The 11,011-nt window shown below is 38.9% G+C and overlaps 1 pseudogene; it reads left to right on the top strand.

Annotated features, from left to right (window-relative positions):
- Nucleotides 1-1,313: 1,313 nt before the first annotated feature.
- On the top strand, nucleotides 1,314-9,987 carry LOC121487858 (annotated as a pseudogene).
- Nucleotides 9,988-11,011: the final 1,024 nt, after the last annotated feature.

Genomic DNA, 11,011 nt, shown 5'->3' with positions numbered 1-11,011 from the left:
AGGGCCATTATAGTTTTTTTTTTTTTTTTAAAGTACCATTGGTTTTGGAAACCAGAGTGTAAGTATAGAAGACAGTGAGGGAAAGAGAGAAATTATCCTAGCCTCCACAGTAGCAGACACAAGTTGCTCCGATAATTTTCTCATCATTACAAACCTTTAAAAAATGATCTTTTCCAATGAGAGATAATTCATACTATTCGTATGGGAGTGCAAGCAATCCAGTAAGTTCTAAATGGTTTTGTATAGAAAGGATAGGCTCACAGGTGGGGATCACTTGCTAGAGATTATTTGCAAGTCTATTCATAGCAAATGCCATTGACGTTAGCCACACTAACTTGAAATTTATGGTGCAAGGGCTCTGTTGAGGTTTATCCTCAAAAAGAAGATTTGCCATTTAAAATGTGTAAGCAAGTTTTCAGAGAATAACTAACACATTTAATCAAGTATAATGTCTATATCCTTTATAGGAGCATGATCGTCCTTTATTTTGTGCAAAATAATGAAGTTTTATTGCATGTGGTGAATGTTGGCAATGACATATATAAAAGTCTTTGGGAAATATGTCAAGGGTGAAAAAATGGGAGAGGCTTTCATATTTGCAGTCTCTATCTTAAAACAAATTGTGTAATACTTGGGGAGTGACATAGATTTGAATCACAACTTCTCAGACGACAACTTCTGATTTCCTTCTCTTCTTCTCAAACCTTGCTTGCAGAAGCAGACTCCACAGGGACCCTGGAGCCACAAGCTTTCTCTCTTGAGCTCCTAATCTATCCACCCTGGCAGCTCCACCAGTACGTTTTGACAAGAAAACAATAAGAAAATAAAGGTATCTATCCTTGGGCTCCAAGGAGAAATTTATATTTCAATCCAACTTCTTTTAAGATGTGTTGAAATAAGGTAAGATGTTTTATACTCTCCTTCTACTTTTACCTGAATTTCTGGGGCTCTTTGGAGTCCCAGAGGGGACTAGCAGCCCTATGTAGTTGTTTTTACAAGACTTCATGAGTGCTTGTCCACCTGCACCATTTTGTTCTATGTGTTCTTGAGAAGTGGAAACTCAGCTCTTGGTGCATTTTGGTGTATCTGAGGAATGATTCTAAATCACTAAAAGCTCCAGTGGAAATAACAGAGGCATTTTAAAGTACTGATTTCCAAGAGTGGGGGTGGAAGAAGGGATAGCCACAAAATATCATGTTTCAGTGTATTATATAAACTAATTTGATATCTCTCAACAGGAAAATAGGAGTCAAGTAATCCTCCTTCCTCAGCACTGCTGGCAGAGATAGCAGCAGCATCTCCTACTTGGCATCATGGCTACCCTCAGACCTCTGGTGAAGCCCAAGGTCATTAAAAAGAGGACCAAGAAGTTCATCTGGCACCAGTTAGACTGATACATCATAATTAAGCATGACCAACAGAAGGAGATTCAAGGGCCAGATCTTGATGCCTAACATTGGTTATGGGAACAACCAGAAAACAAAGCACATGGTCCCCAGTGGCTTTCAGAAGTTCCTCATCCACAACATCAAGGAGCTTGAAGTGCTGCTGATGTGCAACAAATCTCACCATGCAGAGATTGCTCACTATGTCTCCTCCAAGAACTGCAAAACTGTTGTGGAAAGAGAAGCCCAGCTGGCCATCAGAGTCACCAATTCCAGTGCCAGGCTGTGCAGCAAAGAAAATAAATACACAACTTACATGCACATCGTATTTGTTCATAAAACTACCAAAAAAAAAAAAAAAAAGAATCAGGGAATCCTATGACCAGACTTCTTTGATATTTCTTTAGTCAAGCATATGGGTTTGAGGGAAGATGCTAGCTTTATAAGAGTGCTTCCATTAGGTAATATGACAATGAATTTACAGCCTAAAATCCCAAGAAGGCTGAGGGACAAACATGGCAAACTTATTAAAACACTCTGCTATCAGGTGTATGAACTTGGGCAAGATATTTCACTTTTCTAGACCTTTGGTTTTGTTTTTCTCTATAATTTTTTTTTCTGCATATGCAAGATGAAATTAATAAGTTTGCAGACATAATTTTATTCATTCATTCATTGAACAAATGCTTTTATTGTCTACATTTGTGCCAGGCTAATTAGAAGGTACTAATGATTCAGTACCAAGAAAGATAGATTTGGTTGCCATGTTCTTAGAGTTTACATCCTAGTGGGAAGAGGCATAAATTAATCAAAAATCATGAAAATAAAGGGAAAATATAAATATAAGTATAGTGAGGGGAAAGGGAAAATGCTAAGGGAAAAATGCTTTGAACTAGGTAAGCATTTAAAAGGAAGAATTGAGCTAGTCTACCATGGGGATTATATTTTGTGCAAGGGATAGTTCAGGAAAAATAAAAGATTTATGACCACATTTTTTTTTCAAAAATAGTTTTATTGAGTCACAGAGAAAATTTCATATTCTTATTTAATGATAAAAATTTAGTAGCTTTTTGAAAACTCTTTACAGGTACAAAACCAATTTTGTTAGGAAAAAGGAAACTTCTAAGAATGAAGAACGGATGGATCTCTTTTGTGTGAGAGAGAAAATGGGCTGCATGTGTGAGCTGGCTTCAAGACGTGGAATGAGAGTGAGCATGTGGAATCTAGTGGGCAAGATGGAGGATTGTGAGGCAGTGTGACCTGTGTCCCTCTCCTGATCCCTTAAGCTTTAAATCTACTCAACTCACATAGTGCTTCAGTGGAAACTGATGTAGAGGTTGGACTCTATAATTCTCGGCAGCAGGCCAAGAAACAGAAATACTTAAGGATGTCAACTGCCAGGAATATCCACAGAAGGCAAGGCTGGGAGTCTTTGGGCTCACAAAGGTATGGCATGGGATTGAAGGTTAACTTCAATAAGATTTCTGTGGGGAAAGTGGGCCCAGCAGGCATTGGAGGTACACTACAATTTCAATTACATGCCATATTAAATAGAAGAATGCTGAAGAGAAAATTGGCCCTGCTTTTTAACTACTAAAATGGTACCTGGTGTCTCTCATAGCTGTGTGCATATTCTCTTGCCTCACCTCCACGTGGGCTGATCTCATGACAACAGCATCTTCTAAGTGCACATTTCTTTCTACAGCCACTGATGGAAGCCTGCTCTCATCAAACACTTCTTTGTACATACAAGCAGTGAGGGGGGTGCCTCTGGGGGAATTGTTTTTATACAGCATTTGCATGCTTAAAATTTTTTTAAATTTATATTCAATTTGCCAACATATAGTATAACACCCAGTGCTCATCTCATCATGTGCCTTCCTCAATGCCCGTCACCTTGTTACTCTATCACCCCATGCACCTCCCCTTCTGCAACCCTTTATTTGTTTCCCAGAGTTAAGAGTCTCTCTGAAAAGGTTTGTCTTCCTCTCTAATTTTTCCCCACTCAGTTTCCCCTGCTTCTTGCACTATTTCCTATGTTTCATGCTTTTATTTAGAATTGAGTGAGAAGAAAGATGAAAGTAAACTCATTTTAAAAGGTTGTATTGTTTTGCTATGTTGTGAAAATATACTACAAATGGCATTGTGAGTTTACCTTATCATCCACCCAATATGTCATAAAACAGCACACATGTAAAGAGCCACCAAGAGGACATTTATTTTAAAATATGTTTCTGCAACTAAATATGTTTCTCAACTAATATGTTGAGCAACTAAAGCAGAGCATTGGTTTCAGAACTCACAACATTTCAGAGAAAAAATATTTTAAGTTGAAAGTCTTCAAGGTGCTCATCTCACTCATATATAATTTTTGAGAGTCTCAAACCCTACTTTCCTAAAGATCAGTGTAACTGATCATTTCCCAAAGTTTATGCTGGTGTGTTACAAAGTTTGTATTTATTACTCTATGTAAAGCTTTTATCCATTAGAAAAAAATCGGAACAAAACCATAAGAAAACCTGTGGGATTCATAAATTCTTTATATTAATACCTTATGTTGACTTCTACTTGGGTCTCAGCAAACACACACACCCACTCCAAAGCTCAGCTCAGTGGCAGTAATGTCACTGTACAGTACTTAAGGATTTTATGTGGCATGGCATTTTATACAGAGTAGTAAAGGGAAATAAATGATTATACATGTGATAAACCATATATATCTCTATGGGACTATATATAAGCATATACACACACATATATACATACACATACACAGATGTCTTACCCTGGATTCCCTTGAAAATTAAGCTTGACACAAAGTTTAAGTGCTATTCCTTTATTGGAAAGATAATCCCAGAGTAATTAGAGTGAGAAAAAAAGAAGTGTGGCAGAGAATAGTGGGAAGCAAATGCAAGATGCTGTGTTAGCATTCTGACCGCTGCTTCACAAAGAGCCACAAAGAGACAGCCATTCCATCAGCTGTGCACCTGCTTGACCATGTGTGGCATTGTTTGGACAGACAGCATGGCAAAGTCCTGCATCTAAAAGCCCATCTGGGGGAAGAAGTGAGATATTTATCTGACAGCTCTCCTTCATCTTCTGCTTCCAATTGGTCACAGTTTGCTTCATAGGAGTTGACTCATCAATACTTAAGAAGTTCTATCACCTGGTCCCTTTGGCAGCTTCGGGGAAGCCAGATCCAACTCCATGTGATATGTGCTTCTGGTTTCTAAGTCTGGAAATAGTGGGAGGAACCAAGACTCCAGACATGTTGCTTGTTTGGCTCCAGACTCCAAGATCTCTCGGCAGCTGAGATGGAGGAAGCTGCTGAGGGCCTGGGAAACAGGTAGCGCCAAGAGAATATAGACAGGAGCATACGATGTGTATGATGCAACAGGAATAAATGTATTGAGACACAACGATAGTATCAACATAATATACAGTATAATGCATTCTCAGATTTCTGCACTGAAGGAGGAAGGAGAGGTAGTATAAGCTTCTACGGAATAGAATTTAAAAATATGCTGAGCTTTGGAGTGGGTGTGTGTGTTTGCTGAGACCCAAGTAAAAGTCTGAAAACAGAGTAATGAAGATGTATTAGGAGACTTGGCTCAGGAAGCTAAAGAAAGCCACCTCTACTTGCACTCCTCTCTTTTGCCCTTGGGATTTCACTTGCAACGAAATCATGTTTATCTGGAAATAGACGAGACAGTTCTCCAAAAGATGTGAAAAATCATATGGCTAGGAAGAGATGTCTTCCCAGAGCAAAAGAAGTGGTTAGGACTTTGGGTTTCAAATATCTTCCCTGCAGGCTGCCTATAGAAGTAAGAAAAAAAAAAAAAAAAAAAGTAAGAAGCCAGCAATGCAAGTGGAGAAGCTAAATCAATAAACTTGAAATCCAGAAAACTGCAGTAATAATCTTTCAAATGAACAAGACTGAGAATTATAAGTGCTTAATTGTAAGTATATTTTCTAGATGCTATAGGAAGAGATCTGTATATGAAAAAGTGCATTCTAGAAGTCAACAATGTGAGGGCTCAAAATAAAGTATACTTATAACAGAAAATTATTATGTAATAAAGTTTCACAGGTAAGTTGGTCCTAAACATAAGGGGCAATTAACTTAGGGGTGAGATTCTGGAAGTATCTATTAGATTCCCATATAGAGAATGGAAGAATGCAAACTCTTGAAGCACAAAAGCTTGCAGGAGATAAAAATATCTTTGGGAGCCCTTTAACTGTGTTTGGTGCTCTAGAATGATTCAAGCATTTCTGCATTAGCTATTTATATTCTAATTGCAAATCATTTGTTCTCATTTATTAGTGTAGGCCCTGAATAAATGAATATGGAGAATCTGTTTAAGATAGAGATTGCCTCAGGGGAGTGACACCTCCACATCTGGAATTACAGACTAGTGGCGTGTGGGGGTAAATCACGACTGCAGATTTTTTTAAATCAGGAAATATTGCATAACATTTTAATATATGGCCATACTAGGTGTTCAGTCTTTTGAGGCTGAAAGTGTTGGCTGGAAGTGTGTATTGACTAGAAGGGTCCTCACCTGGATGCAAGCATACCCTTGATACTGGTGCTCTCTCATTTTCTCACTCCCATTCATGTCCATGACAATCATTCTTGTCTTCTGTGGGCAGGTGCATTTGAAACTGCTCTCCTACTCAAACAACTATCTTCAAGAAAATTACTCTGGAGAGATGTCACCCAAGTATTCATCTTTAACTTGTTATTAGTGTTTGCTAACTTTGGTTTCATCATGCTTGGTGACTTTATTTGGCTTTTTTGTGCTCTTCATTGCTGTCTCTGGCCATATCTCCAATTCTGCCTTTGGCACAGGTGTCATGTGTTGCCTTTTCTTTCTTGGGACACTCTTCAGTTAGTCCAATTGGGATTTGGTTTCCCTCTTCTTCCTTGGTACTGAAAGCATACTCTACAACTCTTATGGTTGAGGCTCCCTGATATACATCCAAGGGATTGAGTATGGCTGACTTTTTACTTTCAGTGTGCTTGCATTAGATAGGTTGCATGAATGGCCCCAATTTTCTATGCTTCCCTATATCCACACTCTGTGGCAGTAGATCTCCAGGCTTGCCTTCTATGTTGCTTTGGCCAATGTGACCCTAGCAAGTTGACCCAAACAGGCTCTAAAATGTACTTGCACATTTCTACTTCCTCTTGATCTCTAATTGCCTTGAAAACATACTCAAGCTGGCCAGAGAACAGACCAAGGCTAGTCTCTTAGAGGGACATGAAAGATACATACAAATGAGAACACGAGAAGAGCTCAGTAGTCCCAGCTGAGGCTATCCCATATCAGCCTACGGTCAGCTGACCTTCAAACACATTAAAGATCCCAGCCAAGATCACAGAATCATTTACCTGACTTGCAGCTGATGCATACATGAGCTCAGATGAGACCAGAATTGTCATACTGGCCTGTACGAAAATTAACAATAATAATTCGGTAGCTTAAACTACCGAATTTTGGAGTAGGGGTGTTACATAGCAATGCCTAATAGATATAGTGTCACAGTGAGATTTTGGTTGAATTTATGATATAGTCTTCTCATGAAAAATGAGCCTATGGGAAGAGCTTGAGTAGTTACACACTTAACAGTATGCTAAGAAAAAATATTCTTATTATATTATGAAATGGCTCGGAAACAAAACAAAACAAAACAAAAAAACAACCAGAAAATAGTTGAAGGGTTGCTTTGGGGTAGGTTGTTTGATTTGGAAGAATGTAAACATGTCTCATCTCAAAAATCGATCATGTTCTGGAGACATTCAAACCCAATGTTTGTGTTGTAAGTGGCGTTCCAAACCCATTCCCACATAGGTAGGGGACCTTGGGCTGACATACAGAAGAAATTTCCCAACAAACCATTGCATTCACTGTAACTTTGAGGTCTCTGTGCAGAAATGTGAGTAGAAATAAGTGCATTGGGGACCTCAGAAGGTTTGGCACTGCATTTTAGATGCTTATCTGAGCCACACGAGTTAGGAATCTGGGATGGAAAGCTCCTAAGAATAACCATTCTCACGAAATTTCCAATCCCTCTTGTTTTTGGCAGAATTTTAAATTCCGTGGAAATGGCTCATGTCGCAAGACTTCTGTGTGGTGCTGGCCAGCACCAGGAAAAAGAGCGGCCCAGGAAAGGAAAACCAAACCAATGTGGCTGCATGTTTTCACGCCTTTGAAAAGGTTCGGGTTTGGCTCAAACCAAGGAAGAGCACTTGGGGTTTTTGTTTTCTGCCAGTTCCGTCAAATACCATTCACCTGACTCATGGGGCTTTGAACATCAGGAGGAAACAAGGGAGTGAATAAATTTTCAATATTCCTCATGTTCAGACATCCTCTGAATGAGACTTCTTCTTACTGGGAGGAGACACAGAACACAGGATACTCCTGGAGCAAGATGTACTCATACCATCCCTAATTTGCTGAGGGGTGGAGTGGCAATGCAGTCCATTTATCAGTCAATTCATGATGTGCCAGGAATGTAGGTGATACCACGGTGCACCAGACTTAGTTTCTCCCCTTAGCTCACGTGGTCAAGCACCGGGGACAAACCTGGACCAAGTTATCTTGCCCATTCTGAAATTTCACTGGAATTTTAAGATCCACCAATGCACATCATTTGTGTTTTTGAGAATAATTTTGCCATTTTACCATTGCAGATGCTGATTCCACTTGTCTGGAATGCCCTACCACCTGTTGTCTGCCTAGCAAATTCCAATCATCTCCCACATGCAGCTCAGACATCAACCTTTATCTTGCCAAACTTAATTAACATCTCCCTCATCTTTGCTATCTCTCTCCTTTGTACAAATTCATATTAATGCATTTAACATGCAAAATTGTGTTCTTAGCACAGTGCCTGGGGGCATGGTAGATGTTTGATAAATGGAGCTGGATTGCACAATACACCTCTATACAAGCTCTCCTTTCCAAAATACAAGAGCCCTCCATCAACATTAGCCTTTTCCTTATCTCCTAACGCCATGCTAATCAACCACTCATTATTCCCAACTTAATTTTTAGGCCTGCAGCTTCCACACACCTTCTCCATTCTCCAAGTCACTCTGTCAATCTCTCACATGCAAACATAAAAGGTCAGCAAACACTCATGCATTAGTACTTTTCCACCAACTGGTCTAATTCTAAGGAGCTCATTTAAAGGGATCCTAACTTCTGGACTCTAGCAACATTTAAAACACTGAATTATTGGGCATCTAATAATATGGTAAAATCTGGATTTGAAATACAGAAACACTTTCTCATGAAGTTAAAACAGGATAAGGATAATCTGATGTTCAAGTTGCCAGTGGCTGGCTGGGTACTTGATCTGATGATGGCATCAGTACATGGTACTGATGAAGCAAAGGTCAAGTTTCACATCTCTGTCTGGTTCAATTAGCATTATTATTTTTCGCATTTCCCTTCCCTTCCTCTCGATCTCAGCCAAGTCTCCTGCAATTTAGAGCAGTTGTGCAAAGGGGTTCCTGAAAAGAGGATAGGAGGGGCAAAAACTCACTCTTATTTCTGGAAAGCCAACTGACAGCTTATGCTTATTGCACGCATGCACATGTGTGCTTGTGCACGGGAGGGTCGTTGTTGGCCTGTGCACAAGGATAAGTGTCTGTGTCTCTACTCTCTCCCTCTCAAACGATTTGAAAAGCATTCATTGTTTTAGTCAGAGGGAAGGATTATGTTACTTGAATACTGGTATTTAATGTACATTATCACATTTGTTATCATATCAAAACCAGATGGTTAAAATTTGGGCTAGAAATTCCATAATACGGATTGTATTACCTCAGGGTCACCCTACCACCTAATGTTCACTGCTCAGCTGTATTTTGTTATGGCTTTAATAGAGCAATAATGTGTTTCCACAAGTCTTAGTCTGGTATTAGATGACATGTGGGCTAATTTTGGTGGGTTGAGCAGACTGGTAGGGGGTTATACAAACCAGAGCAATTTGCTTTCCCAACAATAAGAAAATACATGAAGAATTGTTGCTAATAGTCAAGGCATCACTCTCTCTCTTTCTCTCTCTCCTCCTCCTTACATCCTCTCTTCTTTCTATCACCTTTTCATTATTTACCGCTTTCATTCTTTATCTTTGGTTCCTTTATTTAAAAAAAAAATGTCATTTTTACTGTCTCCAAATGTCCCTCAGACTTCTTCTAGAAACGGAATCTACCTCCAATTACTAACTTTCTTATCTCAGAAAAAGCTATTTGAAACCTTCCTCTTATTTGCCTTTCTTCCATGGCTTCTGTACCGACAAAATTAAAACAAGCAAGCTCAGAAAACTGATAGCATTCTCGATTTAAAAAAATTATAATCAATGCTATTTAGATAAGGTTAAAAAGAAAGAAAGAAAGAAAAGCTTATGTGGAAGCAAGCCAACGATTCATCTGTTCGCATTAATAGGTTCCAGCAATGGTCCTACAGGCACGGAAAGCCTGTTTGCCACTGCACTTAGCAAGCACATGAGCTTAAAAATAAACTTTGACAATGTAGATCTCTTTGTCCTTTCAGGAATGGAAAACATTATGTACTTCAAAGCATACTAAGCCTGATTTTAAAATTTAGTTGGGATATTGTTACCGTGGCAATTGGGAGGGTCTTCAGGAGGCACACAGTACATGGATGCTTCATGTGCAATAGTACTCAAGCCACAAACTAGTGAGAATGAATGACGCTGGCAATTTTAATATGCTCCTTCATGAGGAAGAAACGTCTGTCTTTTAAGCTCCCTGGAACAACTGGGATATAGTTCCTCATTTCAATCAGGGAATTTCTGAACCAAACTGCTAAAACAGAGTATCTGAGTAGCACATTTCACTTGCGTACAGCAGCGTTTGTTCATTTTTGAGTGTTTTTGGACAGGAAATTGATCTACAGGGTAACATTCACACAAGAAAGGAAACAGTATGGGACGATGGCTTGTTAGTACAAGTGACTCTGTTTTGGAAATTACGGACAAGAAACCTTGGTGGAAGAACGGCACTAAAGATCAAAAGCATGATGACTCCTGATGAAAACATCCCCAAATGATGAACCCACAAGCAAAAAGGAACTTCTACTGTAAGTATCTTAGCAATAATCAAGTATCTCATTTGTTTTCAAAATTTCTGGAGTATGTAGAGTAGATTTTCCAAGCAAGTATTTGATGTAGGGAGTCTTCATAGACAAGTCTATAATTAAACTCATTGGGTGGTTCCAACAGAGGGTTAGTTACTGGAATTTTTTCCATGACCTTGCAACACTGAAATAAATTGCACGTTCATGTGGGCATGTTTTATATAATAGACATGTTATAGCAGGCTTTTATTGTGTGATGTATTAATTCTGGCAATGCAAAGTTGATGAACAGAAGTATCTACACATTCCATTACGTTTGGACTCTGGTCATTTAAACTATCTTTGCTTTGGTTTCATGTTATGGTTAATCTTGTAATCAGTTTTTCCATATATAGATTGATACATATTATTTGCAATTTACTTAGAATTTTAGTTGTTTCCTCAGTGAATCTTATTTATCAACTAGGGAAGAGATGGCTCAGAATCTTGGAAATGGGGAAGAAAAGTTATGAC

This window comes from Vulpes lagopus, chromosome 1 (assembly GCF_018345385.1).
Source record: "Vulpes lagopus strain Blue_001 chromosome 1, ASM1834538v1, whole genome shotgun sequence".
In the NCBI taxonomy this organism is placed as follows: Eukaryota; Metazoa; Chordata; class Mammalia; order Carnivora; family Canidae; genus Vulpes; species Vulpes lagopus.
This window is presented reverse-complemented; position numbering and strand designations above follow the sequence as displayed.